The sequence below is a fragment of the Euleptes europaea genome, chromosome 5 (assembly GCF_029931775.1).
Source record: "Euleptes europaea isolate rEulEur1 chromosome 5, rEulEur1.hap1, whole genome shotgun sequence".
Lineage (NCBI taxonomy): Eukaryota > Metazoa > Chordata > Lepidosauria > Squamata > Sphaerodactylidae > Euleptes > Euleptes europaea.
In genome coordinates, this window is record NC_079316.1 from 29,965,409 (window position 1) to 29,984,313 (window position 18,905).

Consider the following 18,905-nt stretch of genomic DNA (forward strand, 5'->3'; position numbering starts at 1 on the left):
ATCTGCCCTTTCCCGACCAAGGTTCGGCGCAGGGCGGCTAACATTGAAGGCATGATTTCAATAACATTCCCGTGAAAATACAACCACAGTACAATAAATAAATATCATTAAAACCTATAATATATCTTAAAAATTCAACACACTAAAAGCAAAAAATCCGATGAATGCCTTTAACATTAGCATAACTGGCGTTGTAACCAGGTGAAAAGGTAGAATTAACCAATGTAGAAAATGGAGCAGATGTCACAGGGAGTGCAAGGAGGCCGGCCATGATGGTACCATTGCTAGCCTCAACCACAGGCCTGATGGAACATCTCTCTCTTGCAGGCCCTGTGGAATTGAGGTCGGCCCCACAGAGCCTGGATCTCATTCGACAAAGAGTTCCATCAGGCTGGAGTAGGGTTGCCAACCTCCCGGTACTAGCTGGAGATCTCCTGCTATTTCAACTGATCTCCAGCCGATGGAGATCAGTTCACCTGGAGAAAATGGCCGCTTTGGCAATTGGACTCTATGGCATTGAAGTCCCTCCCCTCCCCAAACCCTGCCCTCCTCAGGCTCCGCCCCAAAAACCTCCCGCCAGTTGTGAAGAGGGACCTGGCAACCCTAGGCTGGAGCCAGAGCCAAAAAAGTTCTGGTCCTGATTGAGGACAGCCAGATGTTTCTCGGGCCAGGGATCACTGATAAGTTGTTATCTGATGAGCATAATTCTCTTTGAGAGGTGTATCAAGAGAGGCAGTCCATAGGTATGAAGGTCCCGAACCATTTAGGGCTTTGAAGGCCCCTACCCCAACCATTATTTGGAACCAGTCATTTGTTACCCAAATCATCTGGGTGTAAGCAAAACTTTTTTAAACTACCCAACACGTGCTACTTTCCAAACACATTACTGCTATCAATGCTTATTAGAGCCAACCCAATATTCTGGTTTGGGGGAACCTCAATATCCATGCCAAGGTTGTTTTGTCTGGAGCTACTCAGGATTTCATGGCAGCCATGGTCTTATCTCATATTGGATCTGACATGTGTAGTAAGATACAGCCAGGACTGGTTGTTTTGGGCAGGATGTAAGAATGATGAAGTGGAGGAGTTCTGTGTGACTTTATTGTCCGCGACAGATGATTATCTGATAGGACTTATGCTAAAGATACCACAGAACCCCAGTAGAATGTCCTCCCGTGTGTGCTCAAGAACATGGGAAAGCTTTTTAAAATTTAAAATTAAACTCTTATTTTGGCTTAAATAATGGATTGTATTGTAGTAAACTGTTTTGAATGCCTTGATTTTCATGCTGTGTGGATTATGAGACACCTTGAGCTCTTCTTTGATTTGGAAAGACAGTATGTAAATGACCTAAATAAATATGAAATGAATATATTTTTCCATAAGCTCCATGATTTACAAAAATATATCTTGAGCTTTGTCCTGCGAGCCCCCCTGTCTTTACCCTACACAATTAAAAAAGTTGTATTTTAGGTAAAGGTAAAGGTCCCCTGTGCAAGCACCGGGTCATTCCTGACCCATGGGGTGACATCGCATCCCGACGTTTTCTAGGCAGACTTTGTTTATGGGGTGGTTTGCCAGTGCCTTCCCCAGTCATCTTCCCTTTACCCCCAGCAAGCTGGGTACTCATTTTACCGACCTCAGAAGGATGGAAGGCGGAGTCAACCTTGAGCCGGCTACCTGAAACCAACTTCCGTCGGGATCGAATTCAGGTCGTGAGCAGAGCTTTTGACTGCAGTACTGCAGCTTAACACTCTGCGCCACGGAGCAGATAGATATTTCACAATCCAAATTTCCAGTTCAGGAGTATTTAAAAATGCTGAAATCAAATAATTGAAGCACCAACATAACCAAATCTCAGTCCTGCTGAGTTACCACAAAGAGAGCTATTGTATTCAGAAACGTTTTCTTTTCAGGGCTTCAGCTTGGTAGGTATTACCGCATATTCTTGGGTTAGTTGGACAAAGTCCATGGAAATGTATTTTCCACATGAGACTTCATGGTTTAAAGAGCAAAGAGGTTACATTTATTGTGTTTTGACTGGAAATGTATTAGTGCATGGCTTTTGGAGAGTGAGAAAGGGGGTCACTCTAGCAAAAATAAAGAGCTGGTTTGTTTGCTTGCAAACATCTGGCCCAGTTTGATTAATGAGTAATCAGAATGTAATCCCATTTTGATGAATTCAAATAAATCTAAACACTAATATGCTATTAAAAAGGACTTTGCAAACAACCTCCAAAACTTTGTCAACATTGCACCAATTGAAGGAGTCTGACCTGAACATTTAAACTAAATATGGAAGTACAGTTAATAACAATAACGACAATAATAAAAGTAATGTAGATCTAGCTGAACAGAGGATGACAAAACAACAGAATATATAATCCATTCATGGCTATAATGCAGCCAAGGATCACCTTGTATCAGCCCACATAATTCAAATAAAGCAGGGACTTACTTGGTCAAACAGGGTTTAGGTTCAGACAATGGGGAGGAGGTAGGATGAAGATGCTTATAAGGTACCCCATCTTCCTGTTTGCAGGCTTAACTTCATGCACCTAATCCTTCCACCCACCCTTTTATATAGCATGTGATTACGGGGCTGAGCAAATTTTTTTGGATCTTTTCCATCTGGCCTAGAAGAGATCTTTTTTTCACCTGCTCCATGCTGTTCTGGGAGTTGTGGTAAAGATGAAGGTAGCAGGAAAAGAGGAAGATTCAACATGAGATGGATTGACTCTATAAAGGAAGCCACGGCCCTCAGTTTGCAAGACCTGAGCAAGACTGTTAACAATAGGACATTTGGGGGGACATTGATTCATAGGGTTGCCATGAGTTGGAAGTGAGTTGACAGCACTTAACACACATTGGATGGGCCATAACTGGAGAGGACAGGGAAGAGATAACTGGTAGGCAGAGATAACAGAAAGCAGAGATAACTAGCAAATGCCCCTAGGCACCTAAGGAGGAAGGGCCATTCCTAAAATGGCCCATCATTGCCTGGAGCAGAGGGATGGGTTGTAGAAAGGACACCCTTGATGTGCAGCAGCAGCCAGACCCTCAGTAGCTTGAATGACAATTTGGGGGAGGGTTAGAGTCTTGGCACCCCTTGGCATAATTGAGGTGCAGGATGAGCATGGTCAGTAGTTGCACTGGCCAAGTTTCAAGCCAGGGTGGTGTTGCCTGTAATGTGGGCAGACAGTAGTCTGCCTTAGCTTCAACTCCCAGTTAAACACTAAGCATCATTGATAATGCAGGTCAGCCATTTTGAATACATCAGTAAACCATAGTTTGGTGTAGTCGCATGTCTTTGGTTCTTGTAGGTTATCCGGGCTGTGTAACCGTGGTCTTGGAATTTTCTTTCCTGACGTTTCGCCAGCAACTGTGGCAGGCATCTTCAGAGAAGTAACACTGAAGGACAGTGTCTCTCAGTGTCAAGGGTGTAGGAAGAGTAATATATAGTCAGAAAGGGGTTGGGTTTGAGCTGAGTATTGTCCTGCAAAAGTATTGTCCTGTAAGTATCAAGATAATGTGCTAATGAGGGTATGGTATGTTAATATGGAACCATTGTATCCTGAAGTGATCTGTTAATGTGTGTAATCCAAAGCTAATCTGTATGGCTATTGTTGAATGTTGTCTTTGTCTGGAGGTTTTTCAGGGCAGGAAGCCAAGCCTTATTCATTCTTAAACTCTCCTCTTTTCTGTTAAAGTTGTGCTGATGTTTATGAATTTCAATGGCTTCTCTGTGCAATCTGACAAAATAGTTGGTAGAATTGTCCAGTCTTTCAGTGTCTTGGAATAAGACCCTGTGCCCTGTTTGTGTCAGTCCATGTTCAGCCACTGCTGATTTCTCAGGTTGGCCATTACTCTTCCTACACCCTTGACACTGAGAGACACTGTCCTTCAGTGTTACTACTCTGAAGATGCCTGCCACAGTTGCTGGCGAAACGTCAGGAAAGAAAATTCCAAGACCACGGTTACACAGCCCGGATAACCTACAAGAACCAAGAAAAGAGGAGAGTTTAAGAATGAATAAGGCTTGGCTTCCTGCCCTGAAAAACCTCCAGACAAAGACAACATTCAACAATAGCCATACAGATTATCTTTGGATTACACACATTAACAGATCACTTCAGGATACAATGGTTCCATATTAACATACCATACCCTCATTAGCACATTATCTTGATACTTACAGGACAATACTTTTGCAGGACAATACTCAGCTCAAACCCAACCCTTTCTGACTATATATTACTCTTCCTACACCCTTGACACTGAGAGACACTGTCCTTCAGTGTTACTACTCTGAAGATGCCTGCCACAGTTGCTGGCGAAACGTCAGGAAAGAAAATTCCAAGACCACGGTTACACAGCCCGGATAACCTACAAGAACCAATGTACTCTGACCCTGAAAGCCTTCGACAATATTTCGCATGTCTTTATTTGGCAGCTGCTGGCACGACATAATTTACATAACCAAACTTCAACAACCCGCTTCTCCTTTAGACATAAGAATGATCATTTACCCAAGCATACTGACTATTTATATAGGATTCTAAACATCTATCTGAGATGTTTTAATTGGTGTTGGCTACCTCTGTAGACGTCACTCTTAATGAATCTCTGTGCAGTTCTCTTCCAATGCAGATGGATTATTTTTAATCATTTCTGTCTTTCCTTTCCCTATGGTACCAAGCTTATATATTAAATTGCTTGGCTGACAAAAAATACCCTTTTCATATGGGAAAATTGTAGATATAAAATGGATATTTCCCCATTTTTAGCCTGTCAAGCATCTACCATGCCTTCAAAGCCTTCCTTCACTCTAATTTAAAGCTTCCCAGTTACCCTCCTTTACATTCCAGGGCACATCTGTGAGAAAGGCAATGTCAAAAAATGAAGGCACAAATACTTCCACCCTGGGTCTGCACTGTGGATTCCACAATTGGCAGACAAATTAAACTATTAAATTTCTGGAAAATTATAATACTGATACATGGGACCCAAAAAGATTGTGCAGCAGAAAGTACCTCTAGTTTAATATTCACTGCACCAAATTATTTGTGTTGCTCATATGTAGTTATTTGCATAATTCAGTTTAGGTAATCCATTAAAACTGCTGAAGATTCTTTTTGTAAAACAAAATATAAGCCTCACTAAAAGTTTGTATGAGTGAGATAAAAAAAGGAGGCCAAAAGGAAAGTTAAACAACTCTATCTGGATTGGTTATCAGCACTGAAGAGTAGGGTTCTTAAGAAGCTGCCCTTATTAACATAAATATTTCATCAGAATACTTTACGGGGTTAGCTCAACATTTCTGAATTCCTTATTAAACTACTGTATTGCTTCTGTGCAGCATTTCAGTCCTGAAGCAAAACCACAGCTCAGATTATTTATGGAGACTATAAAAAGATCCCAAACAAAAGGAATAGTATGTGCATCCAGAAAGGCAGTGGAAACTTCATGTTCATTCGTCAAGACTGTGCACAAAGGAAAAGAAACTAACGGTACAATCCTATGCAGAGTTACTCCAGTCTCAGCGCACTGCAGTCAGTGATTGAACACTGGTGTAACTCTGCTTGGGACCACAACGCAAAAAGCTCACCCTGTTACAGCATCTTCAGTGCTGGGGCTGCCTAAACAGAACTCTCTGGAATCCTGACAACTCCAAAGATGGATGGCTTCAGGGGCAGGAAACCCTTGATGAAAAACAAGATTGCAACAGCATCTCTGCTGGAATGTGTATCTCTAGGAGACTCATATGCAAATTGAATAATATTAACCCATACCAGACCACATTTTCTCCAAAGATCTAATTGCACATCTTTATAAAGAGATTCGTCACATTCTACGGTAGTAGTTTGAGTGTAAAACTGCTACCTGGATATACAAAAGTCCTCATATCATATATATATCCAATTGCATTGGATATGTGTGGAATTATTGACACACAGGTTTCTGTTACTATGGCTGCAATCCTAAGTACACTGTTGTGGGAGTAAGCCCCACTGACTAAAATGGGACTTAGTTCTGAGGAGGCTTGTTTAGGATTGCTCCTCATGAGTGTACATATATTTGTCCTTATACAACATAGCTACATAGTGGATCTGAAAGCGGTCATGTGTGTGTGTGTAAAGTGCCGTCAAGTCGCAGCCGACTTATGGCGACCCCTTTTTGGGGTTTTCATGGCAAGAAACTAACAGAGGTGGTTTGCCAGTGCCTTCCTCTGCACAGCAACCCTGGTATTCCTTGGTGGTCTCCCATCCAAATACTAACCAGGGCTGACCCTGCTTAGCTTCTGAGATCTGACGAGATCAGGCTAGCCTGGGCCATCCAGGTCAGGGCGAAAGCAGTCATAGGCACATCTAATTCCTTATGATTCTCTTAACAGTCCATGAAGGTGGCAGCCCACAAGTTCTCCCTAACCCATCAGGTGTGAAACCTTATTTGGCCTTCTCTGTTGTGTTGTTTTTTTAACTGCAACATTTAAAGACTTTTAACTACAAAAGCATTTCCAAAATCCCCAGGTCTTAATGTGTCTGATTATTGATAACATTCTTTGTTAAACTCCCAATCAATCTTTTACTTTCAGTTACACATGGTAGCCTATGTGTAACTTATATCGACATTACACATTTAATGACATGCCCTCTGGGAGGGTTTTTCCCCCCCTCAAGAACTAAAATTGTTTTGAACTCTTCAAGGATTTACTGCGGTTTGTATTCCATGTGTACCTGTTTAGCTGAACCAGTAAAGAGTGCCAGTTTTTCACGGCTATTTTTATGCAGCTGCCTTTAAGAAACAATACAGATTTGTGTTCCACCTTCAAGTTTGACCTTGGAACTGAGAGCCAAAACGTATTGCAACCCATTGCTACAGATGGTTGGAAGGTACAGCATCTGGTGCAGCAAATATCAGGTGACACAAGGGGCCAATAAGATTCTATTTGACCTTCTCAGGCTTCCAGTTCTGACAGAGGAACTCATCAGTCAAGGGCAGTCTGTCTGCTGGGCTGTCCACTCCAGGCCACCATCCCTCACAGGTTACTTTCCTCACCAATAGCAGTCATTCCAATAGCAGTGATTGGCCTCATTCCAATAGCAGGACCCATAGAATTCACACTCCCACTGTGATGCAAGGAGGGATGAGCCATTTCAACAAAGGGGTCTAAAAATGATGCTCTCGATCATTTGAAGAAGAAGAAGAAGAAAAAGAAGAGTTGGTTTTTATATGCTGACTCTTTCTACCACTTAAGAATCAAACCAGAAGGTTTACAATCACCTTCCCTTCCCCTCCACACAACAGACACCTTGTGAGGTAGGTGGGGCTGAGAGAGCTGTGACTAGCCCAAGGTCACCCAGCTAGCTTCATGTGGAGGTATGGGAAAACAAATCCAGTTCACAAGATTAGCCTCCGCTGCTCATGTGGAGGAGTGGGGAATCAAACCTGTTTCTCCAGATCAGAGTCCACCGCTCCAAACCACTGCTCTTAACCACTATGCCATGAAGACAACCCCCATGCCCAAAACTAGGGACCATCAACTCCATGCCACTTGTACCTAGAGATACCAGCTTCCAGGGAAGCTGGGGAATTACAACTCATCTCCAGACAACAAAGATCAGTTCCCCTGGAGAAAGTGGATGCTTTGGAGGGTGGACCCTATGGCATGGTACCCCACTGAGGTCCCAGTCCTCCCCAGGCTCCATTCCCAGATCTCCAGGACATTCCCAACCTGGATCTGGCAATCCTACTTGTACCTGATGCTATTGAATGGAATTGCTCATAAGGATATCAGAAAGAATGGAGATGCTGAGTGAGCACAGGGAACCCTTCAGCTAAAAGTCCCACTCCTAAATATTAAATTAGGAGTTGAAGTAGGCTTGGCATGGCATAATTTTTTTATATATCCCTCTGTAAAGAGTTCCAATGGGTATATTGTGTAGTGCTAAGGGAGAGGGGAAAATTGGTTAAAGGGTCATGAAAAATGCTTTGTATGAGAATTGGTTCTCCAAATTCATTTCAGCTCTATATTCAAAAAGAGATGGCAGCTGAATGATAGTCTACTGAAATTAATGGATTGGAACTGGTTTGAAATATTAAGTGCCACACTGCAGAGGTATTAGAAGAAAAACCCTGCTTTTCATTTTAAAAATGTCAGGATTATGAATAGAGACTTCAAAGATTTTTCAGGTTTCTTTCTGCCCCGCCCCCCTTCCCCAAGTCCTTGGAACTTTATTTGGTATGCTGGAACTAGTTCAAACTCCAGCTGTGGACAAACGTTTCAGATCATAAGCTAGCCTTGGCTTTGTGCAGACAGAGTTGAATAGCTTGACATGACTAAGAAGCACCAGATGACTGTGTCGTCTTCTGTTATAGTCCTACATATGGCGGTGTTTACTCTGAACACAGAGTGGCCTATGTCCATGTTACTTCTCGTTACTGAAACAAAGCCTGTTACCAAACGAAACATTTACTCCCTGCTCTTTACAGGCTTTTCTTAATTAGACAATGGTGTGTGTGTGTGTGTGTGTAAAACAACCCATTTCTTATGGGTTCTTATGACACTGAAAGAGAGAACAAAATAGCAGAAAAGTATAAAGCCAAGCAGAATCAATATGGAATTTTGTCTCATTCTCCCACTGTAGTGAGTTAAAAATTGCCATTGGAACTCAAAACAAATTTCCCCTTCAGCTTAATTTAATTCTTTTCTCCAGAGAAATACAGCAGCCTACTGTCAGGGAAAAAGAAAATAGACTTTTAAAAAGATCACTTAGCCTTAACACAAACCATTCTTCCAGTAAAGACTTGTTGTCATTGTTCTTCTTTATTAAGGGTGTGTGGCCAAATCTTTCCAGCCTAAATGTAAAGACAGGGAAGCAGTTGCCCCTTTATTACACAGAAGGCATTGCATCTTAAATATTCTATCCAAATTTGAAATAGATTTATTTTCAGTGGGGACATCCGTTACTTTCACATGTCCTAATATGATTCATATAAATTGCCTTTCCTGTTTTCTTCTCTTTCCTTCTGACACAATAGTTTGTGGTTACAATCGTTTGATGACAGTGGTTACAGATTCCACATTACACTGAGCAGATGACGTGCAACCTCTCATTACCATATGGATGCTACAGAACTGATTGAGAGAAGATCTTGAAGGAGTTATTTATCAACTCTATTGAGCTTTTGGAGTGCAAGATATCTTACTGTTTCTTATCTCCCTGACCATCACAACTAGCTTACGAGATAGGCTATTTGTTTTTACAGATGACTATATTAAACACCCCCTTCTGCATGCACACCTTAACGTGGTGAGGGGGTTTGTGAGTGTCAGGGAAGCTGAGAGCAACACCGTAAGGGGTCTAGACTCTATCAAGAGACTAAACTCCTAGCAGAGTCACTCAAGACGGAATGGTCACAGCTGAGACACCAGACGAAGATGCATCCACCCCCTTAAGGGATCAATGGCCACATCCGCAGAAGAGAACAGGCAGTTCCAATGGGGATGGGGGTAGAGGAATCCCTGAAGGTTAGCTACTGGGCAGCAGCAGTAGTGGAAGGTGACACTGGCGGAAGATCTTTCGTAGACAACGGCAGTGCCACTACGGCTAACTCTGGTTAGTACTGCGCAGAAGAAGGCACTGGTAAACCACTTCTGAACAACCTTTACCTTGAAAACCCTATGATGAGACAAACCAAAATGAAAAAAGATATAGTGCTGGAAGATGGGACCCCCAGGTCGGATGGCACTCAATCTGCTACTGGGGTAGAGCAGAGGACAAGTACGAGTAGCGCTGTTCTTAATGATGCGATTGGACTAAAGCCGAAAGGACGTTCAGTGGTTGACATGAATAGATGCAAAAGGAAAGTCCGAAGCTGTTCGACGCATAAAATAGGAACATGGAATGTGAGAAGCATGAATCAGGGTAAGCTTGAAATTGTTAAACAAGAAATGGAACGTATGGACATTTCAGTCCTGGGAATAAGTGAATTAAAGTGGACTGGATTAGGACATTTTCAATCAGAAAATTACGAAGTGTTTTATTCAGGGAATGACAAAAAGAGAAGAAACGGAGTTGCTTTAATAGTGAGGCAAGATGTAGCAAAGGCAGTCAGGAGCTATAATGCAAAGTCTGACCGAATAATATCAATCAGACTTCAGGGAAAGCCTATCAACATAAGCATCCTTCAAGTTTATGCCCCAACTACAGATGCTGATGAGGAAGAAATTGAAAGTTTTTATGCCAGTGTTCAGGAAGAAATTGATCACACACCTAAACAAGATATGCTGATAATCATAGGTGATTGGAATGCAAAAGTAGGAAACAAAGCAGAATCAAATGTTGTTGGCAGATTTGGGCTAGGAGCACGGAATGAAGCAGGAGAACGCCTCGTAGAATTCTGTGAAGACAACTATCTGTTCATTGCAAACACATGTTTCAGGCAACCGAATAGACGATTGTATACATGGACATCACCAGACGGCCAGTATAGAAATCAAATAGATTATATAATTGGAAGCAGAAGATGGAGAAGCTCTATTCTCTCGGCCAAAACAAGACCAGGAGCCGACTGCGGTACAGATCATGAATTGCTAATATCGAAAATAAAGATAAAGCTTAAGAAAAACACCAAAACATTCATAGCACCAAAATACAATCTAAGCAATATTCCGGAAGAGTTTAAAGACCATGTAAGGAACAGATTTGCATTACTAAGTTCAAGTGAATGTAAACCTGAAGAACTATGGGTGGAAACTAGAGATATTATCAAGGAAGAATGTGCAAAGACTATTCCTGTAGCCAAAAGAAAAGAAAAACCTCGATGGATGTCTGAGGAAACTCTTAAAATTGCCAGAGATAGACGAGAAGCAAAAGTAGAAGGTGACAGAAAAAGAATCAAAAGTCTAAGTGCAACGTTCCAGCGACTAGCACGTAGAGACAAAGAGACCTATTATAATAACCAGTGTAAAGAAATAGAAGAGAACAACAAAAAAGGAAGAACAAGAGATCTATTCCACAAGATCCAAGAAATCAAAGGGAAATTTAAAGCACGGTTAGGCATGCTGAAAGATCAGCATGGAAATACATTAACTGAACAGGACAAAATAAAGAAAAGGTGGGAACAATACACTGAAGAACTATACAGAAGAGATGAAAGGATAAAAGATTCTTTCCAAGAAGAATCTTTTGAAGAAGAACCTACAGTTTTAGAAAGTGAAGTGAAAGCTGCATTGAGAGCAATCGGGAGAAACAAATCACCAGGAGCAGATGGGATATCAATAGAGCTATTCCAAGCCACAGAAACGGAGTCCATCAAAATCTTGACAAGAATATGCCAACAGATATGGAAAACAAAACAATGGCCCACAGACTGAAAACAGTCCATTTACATTCCAATTCCCAAGAAAGGAGACATCAAAGATTGCAACAACTATCGGACCATTGCATTAATTTCTCATGCAAGTAAAGTGATGCTCAAAATCTTACAGCAAAGGCTGTTACCATATATGGAACGAGAAATGCCTGATGTTCAAGCTGGTTTCAGAAAAGGAAGAGGCACTAGAGATCATATTGCAAATATACGCTGGTTACTGGAGCGTACGAGAGAATTTCAGAAGAAAATCAGCTTGTGTTTCATAGATTACAGCAAAGCTTTTGACTGTGTGGATCATGAAAAGCTATGGCTGGTTTTAAAGGAAATGGGTGTGCCACTACATCTGATCGTTTTGATGCGCAACCTGTACTCTGGACAAGAGGCCTCAGAACAGAATATGGAGAAACGGAATGGTTTCCAATTGGCAAAGGTGTCAGACAAGGATGTATTTTATCTCCCTATCTCTTCAATCTATATGCAGAACATATAATTAGGAAAGCTGGATTAGATTTAGATGAAGGTGGAGTGAAAATTGGAGGGAGGAACATTAATAATTTGAGATATGCTGATGACACTACATTATTGGCAGAAAATAGTGAAGATTTGAAACAACTATTGCTGAAAGTTAAAAGAGAAAGTGCCAAAGCAGGACTACAGCTGAACATCAAGAAAACAAAAGTAATGACTACAGGAGAATTACACAACTTTAAGGTTGACAATGAGGAAATTGAAATGGTTCAAGACTTTCTATTCCTTGGCTCCACCATCAACCAAAAGGGAGACTGCAGCCAAGAAATTAGAAGGAGATTGAGACTGGGAAGGACAGCCATGAAGGAGCTAGAAAAGATTTTGAAGTGTAAGGATGTGACTCTGGCCACCAAGACTAGATTAATTCATGCCATCATATTCCCTATTACTATGTATGGGTGTGAAAGCTGGACAGTGAAGAAAGCTGATAGGAAGAAAATAGATTCCTTTGAAATGTGGTGTTGGAGGAGAGTGTTACGGATTCCGTGGACTGCCAAAAAAACAAATCAGTGGGTTATAGATCAAATCAAGCCTGAACTGACCCTAGAAGCTAAAATGGCTAAACTGAGGCTGTCGTATTTTGGTCACGTCATGAGACGACAAGAGTCACTGGAAAAGACCGTCATGATAGGAAAAGTTGAGGGCAGCAGGAAAAGAGGAAGACCCAACAAGAGATGGATTGACTCAATAAAGGAAGCCACAGCCTTCAATTTGCAAGATCTGAGCAAGGCTGTCAAAGATAGGACATTTTGGAGGACTTTCATTCATAGGGTCGCCATGAGTCGGAAGCGACTTGACGGCACTTAACACACACATATTAAACATGTAACTGAAGGCAAGAAGTCATGGCTAGCTGAAGTTCACATAAATGGGTCTCCAGTTCATGTGCTCATTCATATTTTGTATATATCCCCTCATCCCCTCCATAAGGAAAATCCTGCAAGAACAGACCAGTGGTCCTTCTAATCCAGTATTGTGTCCCACAGACGTCAACTAGATGCCCCAGAAGGCCTACAAGCATGGTCTCAGAGGTCACAATTTCCCCCCATTGTTGCTTCCCAGTAATTAGTATTCAGAAGTATACTTATTTATGAATATGGAAGTTCCATTTAGCCATTTATGGACCTAACCTCTGTATATCCGCCTAATTCTCTTCTGGAACTAGTGGCTATCACTACATTCCATGGCTGAGAGTTCTACAATTTTGCATTGTGTTAAAGAAGTTCTTTATTTTGTGTGTCCATCATCTTCACTTGGTTCTCCTATATGGAACTTTTTTCCTCTGTCCACTCTGTCAATAATATGTGTAATTCTGTTACACATACACACACCCATTTTCATCAGACCTGCAAACCACTATCAAGCTATTTGGGAGAAAGTGTTCTAACCCTGGTTTTCTGGTTCAGATGTAACAGTAAACTAGGCTTTGCTTCCAAATAGGAAGGGAGGGAAGAAATTCTTAGCATGTGAGGGCAGAAGAGACTATGTGAGCTCAAGTCTTGTAATGCCAAACCAAGGGCTAGCATGATACTTGATCTGGCTAAGAACACTGTCTGAGGCCACCCAGTGAGCTCATAGATGAGCTACCCAGGTGAATGCACAGTGAACATTTTTGGGGTCTCCACTGGGATACCAAGAAATTCTGAGAAATTCTCTCTTGATTACATATTAAATGTGAAAAGTAGAACCTATAAAACAAACAAAAAGTGGTGGAAAAATGCACACAGTTTAGTTTTTTCTTCTTCTTCCATAATTCAAATAATGTAAATAGAACCTTAAAATACTGGCACATCCTTGAATTTGGAAGTTTACAAAACTTGAGTATTGTGGCAATCCAGGCTCGGAAAAATGCGATGTGGGTTCTGCTAACAAAGGAACAGTCATTAACCGAATGCAGTTGTAAAGGATTAAGAAGCTTCCTGTGAAAATCTTTACAAGCATCTTCACATCAAAAAAAATTCTGATTTCGGTTGTAGTTCTGCTCTGCAACCGTCACCTTTCGTCATAGAGATGTCAAGGCCAAAGGAACTGACACAAAATTTGTTGGTTGTGATACTGAATCCTGGGGAGAAATCTAGTTTCCACTATTCTTCTCTCCATTGCTCTCTCAGTGCTGCCAATTCTAGCAGTAATAGGAGGTCATGTCTATTGCTTGTGAGTCCAAGTTGATGTTGGTCTTCAGGAGAAGGCAGACTCGCCAGTGGTTTGGCTGGTGGCTAATGTCTTTTTGTAGAGGCAGCAAACCCTGGAACGGTCTTTAGATTGGGTTGGAAGAGGAGTACAGGCATCTTTAATGGCAGACAAAATGGAGCCAAGCTGAGCAACATCCCTCTCTGAATGTCTGGTAAAACTATTCAGATAGTTGGCAAAACATAATATTCTACTGCTACTGTACATCTGTTACATTTTTCTAGGTCCCCCCACCCGACAGGAACCCCCGAACCTGAGAGTTTTGCTTTTGCCTCCCTTTAACATCTGATCCAGTTTTTCCTCTTGGCCCAGTTTTGGAAGTCCACACTTCGGATTTGTGTCTCACACAGAATTATGCATTACAGCAGATGTGGGTAAGCAAGACTAGATGCGCAGGTGATAGCTCAGGTGGGTGGGATTCCAGCACCAGCCTATAATGACCAAAGATTCATTTGATCAAGGCAATATGGTGCATCTCAGCGTAACCTTACCTTTCATCTGTGTTTTCTACAGTAATAATTTTTCATTGCAGCAGCCTCCTTATGATAGGTTGTCAAGGCAAAACAGCATCTCCAGGGTAAAAACCTTGGTGATACTCACTGTACAGTTGGCATCAGGGGGGGAAATGGGGCTAGAAATTTCAACCCCCGGCAAGGAAGTCACTAGTGCTAACATGTGGCCATAATCCTGAGACATTTTAAGTAACAGATTTTACTGTTCCATATATTATTGTAAGTAACATTTTATCGTTTAACTTGCACATATTTGAATAATAAATCAAAGAGAATTTTTGTAAGCTTGTTAGGTTTCTGGCTATGGTGGATTGCTTGCACGCACCATTTGGTTGGCCCACACAGCATTATATCAATATCTACAACTTAACTACAATGCTCCAATTTTACTATGTTTCGAAAAATCAGAGCTTTCTGGATTTTTCAGAAAATTTCAGGTTCAGTAAACCCAAATCCCAAAAATACTGAAAAAAATTCAGCATGGATCTAACTGAAGCTTCCCCCGCCCACCTTCCCGGGAGTCCCAGGAAGATCCATGCTGCCAGGCTTGGCAGGGTGGATCTAACTGATCCTTCCCGGGAGTCCCGGGAAGGCAGATGGGAAGAGCTTTGTTAAGAGCCACTCTGCCAGGCTTGGCAGGGTGGATCTTAACGAAGTCCCCCTCGCCCACCTTCCCAGGACTGCCAGGAAGGTGGGGGGGCTTCGTTAAGATCCACCCTGCAAAGCCTGGCAGAGTGGCTCTTAACAAAGCTCTCCCCACTTGCCTGAAGCAAGGAGAGCTTTCTTCTTGCAAGGGAGGAAAATAGCTGAACCCCGAAAAAGCTGAATATATTTTCGGCTTATTCAAGAATTGCCCATTTTGGCTAGGCTATTTCCCCTTTTTTCTTTTTTTTCTTTTTGTTGTTGTTGTTGTTGCATCCAGTAAAACCCAAACCCAGAAAAGCTGAAATGTCATTTTTTCATTTTTTTTTTCTATTCGGGTTTTATCGAATGCTCAGCCCTAGTTTCGACTAGATCCATCTTCACACATTATGGAGAACACAGGCTGGGGCTGGCCTCTCACCCTGTGTTGTATAGAACGCATTGACACATGAAAACTGCCTTATACTGAATCAGACACGTGGTCCATCAAAGTCAGTATTGTCTACTCAGACCAGCAGCGGCTCTCCAGGGTCTCAGGCAGGGGTCTTTCACTTACCTGCCGAGACCCTTTAACTGGAGATGCCGGGGATTGAACCTGGGACCTTCTGCTTGCCAAGCAGACACATGAGTTGTCCTTAATCCCTGCATGTGCAGTGCCTGATGAGGATCGGGACCACTGTACACATGGAGAAAGGGCTTCAGCTTTTCTCTCGCATCATTTCCCCAACCAGAGGCATTCCCAGGGGGTTGCTGTGGGCCTGCTGAGGGAACTCACATGTATCCCAGGGTACACATGAGTTTCCACAAATAGTTCCAGTCTGAAGAAGCGGCATATACCTGCTACCTCCAAAGCGTGTACTGCAATATTTACAGCATTGTGAGGAAATACTTGCTTGGTTCTTGTAGGTTATCCGGGCTGTGTAACCGTGGTCTTGGAATTTTCTTTCCTGACGTTTCACCAGCAACTGTGGCAGGCATCTTCAGAGTAGTAACACTGAAGGACAGTGTCTCTGGAGAGACACTGTCCTTCAGTGTTACTACTCTGAAGATGCCTGCCACAGTTGCTGGCGAAACGTCAGGAAAGAAAATTCCAAGACCACGGTTACACAGCCCGGATAACCTACAAGAACCAATGTACTCTGACCGTGAAAGCCTTCGACAAAATACTTGCTTATTAGATATATGATAGGTTGAATCCAATGACTCCCTTGGTGAAGAACAATGACTTTTCTTTGCCGGAAGAAGTCTTTCCCCATCAGTCATTGGGGCCACCCCTAAGTCTTCTTCCTGAAAATAAGGCATTTCCTCACCCCAAGAATGCAATATCTATATCATAACCGACAGGAAAATGTGAACTGACTTACACATAGCCTAAGTATAGGGTTGCCGGGTCCCACTTCACCACCAGTGGGAAGGTTTTGGGTGGAGCCTGACGAGGGAAGGGTTTGGGGAGGCTTCAATGCCATAGAGTCCAATTGCCAAAGCGGCCATTTTCTCCAGGTGAACTGAACTCTATCAGCTGGAGATCAGTTGTAACAGCAGGAGATTTCCAGCTAATACCTGGAGGTTGGCGACTCTACCTAAGTATAAACTCCCTTAATTGGATTGGAGGAACCTTAAAACAAAAAATTGCACATATCTGACTTGCGGTGTTCCCTCTAGTTACTGGTCTGCTTCTTCATCAGCACATAAAAACTTGGCAACTTTGGGATCATAGACACACTTTCCACAGCTACAACCCAGGAATAATAGTACATACACTGGACAGGCTTGGTGAAGCTCTTGTATGGCCTGTGACTGCTAATACCTTAAGCAGGGGAGAAAAGACCAAAGCGGTCTTTAAAACAGGCCAGGAAGTGTATTCTCTGCCAGTAGCAACAGTGCAAAGAGGAAACTTAAAGGTGAGATGCAAACAAATCTCATTTTTTATTATATTTTGATTCCTTGTGAAAACATCCTGGCTGTAGTTTTTTTCCACTTGCATTTTAGTACAGCAGACTATATCAGTTATTGGATGTTATGCATTTAATGCCAAAACCCAAGCTTAAGAACAGTTTGGAGTGTTCATGCATACAACGTTTTTAAGTCCACTTTCCAGAGGGGCAATGGTAGATTCCAATGGAATTATTTTCTTCTGTGGAAGAACATCTATGAATTACAGCAAAATGTGAAAAAAGAAGTCAACGGGTATCTAGCCTTGTTAGACTATGTTGTTTTACAGAATTAATTAAAAGTTCTCCAAAAGCCAAATAAATAAATTTGAAAACATCAAACACCAGACAAACATATATACAGCTAATCGACCAACCACCTGCCTTCCTTAGAGAAATCATTTGTAGAGAGAAAGAAAAATGCAATCTTGATTATTCCTGGGATTTAGGTTAAAGCATGTTACAGGTATGTTACCTCTAGAATGTTACCTCTAGAAAGTGTGTGTGATTTTGCCATCAAGTTACAGCTGATTTACGGCAACTCCGTGGGGTTTTCAAGGTAAGAGATGTTTGGAGTGGTTTGCCATTGCCTGTCTCCATGTGGGCTGAGAGAGTTCTGAGAGAACAGTGACTGACCCAAGGTCACCCAGCTGGCTTCATGTGGAGGAGTAGAGAATCAAACCCGGTTCTCTGGATTAGAGTCTGCCACTCTAGCCACTCTAGCCACTTCACCATGCTTGCTCTCGATCTCTGGGATAGGGCAAGGTAATAATCCTTATAAGAAGGTACTCTCCCTTGCAATTCCGAAAGCAATTATGTCTCTGAGTAAAATAGAATTCCTTAACTTTGCTTCATGATTCACATAGCCCAGTAATTATTGAACTGTGGTCTACAGGCAACTGGTAAGTAGACCACAGGGACCACAGGGACCCTCCCGGTAGTCTGTGGGATGGGAAAGACTACTTCACCACTGACTGGAGCAAGCCAAGTTCTCTTGGTTAAGGTCCCCAGTGGTGCATGTCCAGGAGGCAAGGAAAAGAGCTCCAAGAAAATGAAGGCTGGCTTGAGAAGGTACAAAGAAGACTAGGAAACACCAGAAAGAGGCATTGCTGGTGGGGAGGGGAGGTAGGGCTCAATACCTGTATGCAAAGAGGAAAGCAAGCTCTGCAAGAAGCAGGAGCTTCATTGGGATAACAGGAACCTGGTTCTGCTTGCTCACTAAATCTCAATAATTTCAGAGTCAAAATCTGGTCTGAGTCTTTCAGCCTAAGTCATTGGTACATGTGAATGAAATAACGGTCTGAATGGTTTGGCTTGCTCACCAAAGTTGTGGTTAATGGGCTGCATGCCATTACAATTGGCTTTATTTTATTTTACTCTTTGGAAACCTTTGTGTCTACTTCTGTGGAATGATCTATTATAACGGGTGCCAAAAATAAATTTCCATTACTTTCTGCGGTGTATTAAGTTCAAGAGCAGTCATATTTGGATTAGCTAAAACTGGAATTGTCTAAGCAAACTGTCTAAGCAAAAGTAAGGAGCATTTCATTTTATATATATCCAGTCAGGAACCCCTGCCCCAAAACATGCAACAAATTGTTTTTAATCACTCTCACAAAAATCAAGAGCAGACATGTGTGTGTGGGGGGGTTTCTTCTCAATGTTAATAACTGGAGAAATTTAACTCTAGAAGAAGCAAATGAAAATGGTCTCAAAGTATCTA